This window comes from Colobus angolensis, unplaced genomic scaffold, assembly GCF_000951035.1.
Source record: "Colobus angolensis palliatus isolate OR3802 unplaced genomic scaffold, Cang.pa_1.0 Scaffold50, whole genome shotgun sequence".
In the NCBI taxonomy this organism is placed as follows: domain Eukaryota; kingdom Metazoa; phylum Chordata; class Mammalia; order Primates; family Cercopithecidae; genus Colobus; species Colobus angolensis.
In genome coordinates this window covers 3,901,699-3,903,672 of record NW_012118488.1, presented here as the reverse complement: position 1 = coordinate 3,903,672, position 1,974 = coordinate 3,901,699, and the positions used below count along the sequence as shown (strand labels likewise).

General features: G+C 54.9%; 1 pseudogene across 1 annotated transcript in view; it reads left to right on the top strand.

The window, feature by feature from the left end:
* Positions 1-247: 247 nt before the first annotated feature.
* Positions 248-1,974, top strand: part of LOC105524660 — a 3,095-nt pseudogene continuing 1,368 nt past the window's right edge. Inside the window, exons 1-2 of the transcript XR_001003795.1 lie at positions 248-360; positions 1,177-1,268. The product of XR_001003795.1 is annotated as an L-lactate dehydrogenase B chain pseudogene (transcript). The remainder of the gene's footprint in view (positions 361-1,176; positions 1,269-1,974) is intronic.

Here is a 1,974-nt window from a genome sequence, read left to right as displayed (position 1 = left end):
GGCTCGGCCGCCAGGACTGCCAGCGCCAGCCTGACCGCAGCCCGAGGGCGACACTGCAAATAGTCGCGGTTTCCAGCCTGTGCCCTGCCTCCCTCCCAGCCTTCCGGACCTTTTGGGTTTTCTCTGCCTTTTTCCCGTCGCCCTCTCCTTTCTGCTCCGTGCCCCCCGCCTCGTCTCTGCTGTGCGCCCACCACATCCTGCCTCATGCAGGACGGCTCTGGCGCTGGCGAGGTCGGGATCATGCAGGATGGCTCTGGCGCTGGCGAGGTCGGGAGCCGGAGAGGGGGCCAGGAGACCAGCGCTCCTTCGAAGGAATAAAATCATCATCATCGTCATCATCATCACCACCACAGCAATTAAGTTAGGGTTAACTGCACGCGTGCTGTGTGCCAGGGACTCTGCTGAACGTTTTACCGGCAGGAATTCATGAAATCTTTACTACACACTACAAGGGCCAGCTTCAATTTGCAAATGGAGAAACTGAGGCTCAGACACTCAGTAGAGACTAAGGTCATCCCATCTGCATCGGGAGAATGGAAGGCCATCTCCCCTGTCCAGAGGCCCAGGCTGTGATTCTGCCTGAAGCCCTGTGGGTAATGCCCCACTGGAAGGTGGGAAGGAGCTGGCTGGGGGGTCCAAGTTAGTTTGCCAATGAATTCTCAGTGTATCCTACGGCAAGCCCAGTCTGCCTCAGTTTCCACACCTGTGAAACCAGGGGGATGAAAAGCAACATTCTGTTTCCTCTAAGGAAGAACCTGTTAATGACAACGGAAAACCCCAAATGGGAGTGTGAGGCTTTAGGCGTCCTGCGCTTGGGGGTGCTCAGGGAGAGGCTGGGGGACTACCTCCCTGCAGAGTTGAGAGCAACCCACAAGCCAGGACTGGCTGCCTGGGAATTAGGTTAAGCTGGGGAAGCTGCATTTTAGCAAATTCAGGGATCCTGAAGCCTTCCAGTTTAGAATCCACCAAAAAGATTCCTGAAAGTGGGTTGGAGTAGAGGGGGAGTCCTCCCTCAAACACTCCATACTTACTCTTATTCATCTCTGACTTGGCTGGCCTGGATTCAGGGGGAGTGCAGGTTTATTAAGGACCTACTGTATGCCAAGCACACATCTATCACAGCCCTACTCTCAGAGAGCTGGTGGCATAGTCAACAACCACATGGCTGACTAGCAGAGATGCCCTCAGCCCAGCTGTCCCTTTTGGGACAACTGGAGCCAAGCTGCTGCTTCCAGGGGTGAACACCCTGAGCAGCGCCAGAGCCATCGGTGAGCAGAGCTGGGGTTGCCTTCACCTCCACTGGCCCCCTCCGCAGCCAGCCTTGTGCAGGACACAACCTGCACAACCTCGCACAGAGGCCTGTGGGAAGCCATAGAGATCCAAGTGGGAGATGTTGGCAAAAGGAGCCAATTATTTCTTGCTGGAGACAGGAATAGAGAGAGAAGAATTCTATGTAAGAGGTGAATATTAAGCTGGATGTTTAAGAATGAATGGGAGTTCACCAGGGGGAAAGGGAAGTCCAGCAGAGGCAACAGCCTATCCTGGGACAAGGGTAGGGGTGCACTGGGAAGGAGGACGTGCCTTTCCCTTGCTCCCACCGCTATGCTGGCACATGTCAAACCAAACGTAGCTTATCTGCCAACCAGAGGTCTCTGTGCCTGAACTGTGAGATGCTAAAGGATCAGCGTCTTACTCTTCCTTTACAGCCCACTGCCTCACCCAATGCCGATAACAGTAACAGTAATAATGGTCAAGCCGGGTGCTCATGCCCGTAATCCCAGCACTTTGGGAGGCCGAGGCAGGCAGATCACTTGAGGTCGGGAGTTCAAGACCAGTCTGACCAACATGATGAAACCCTGTCTCTACTAAATACAAAAATTAGCCGGGCGTGGTGGCGGGGGCCTGTAATCCCAGCTAATCAGGGGCTGAGGCAGGAGGACTGCTTGAACCCAGGAGGCAGAGGCTGCAGTGAGC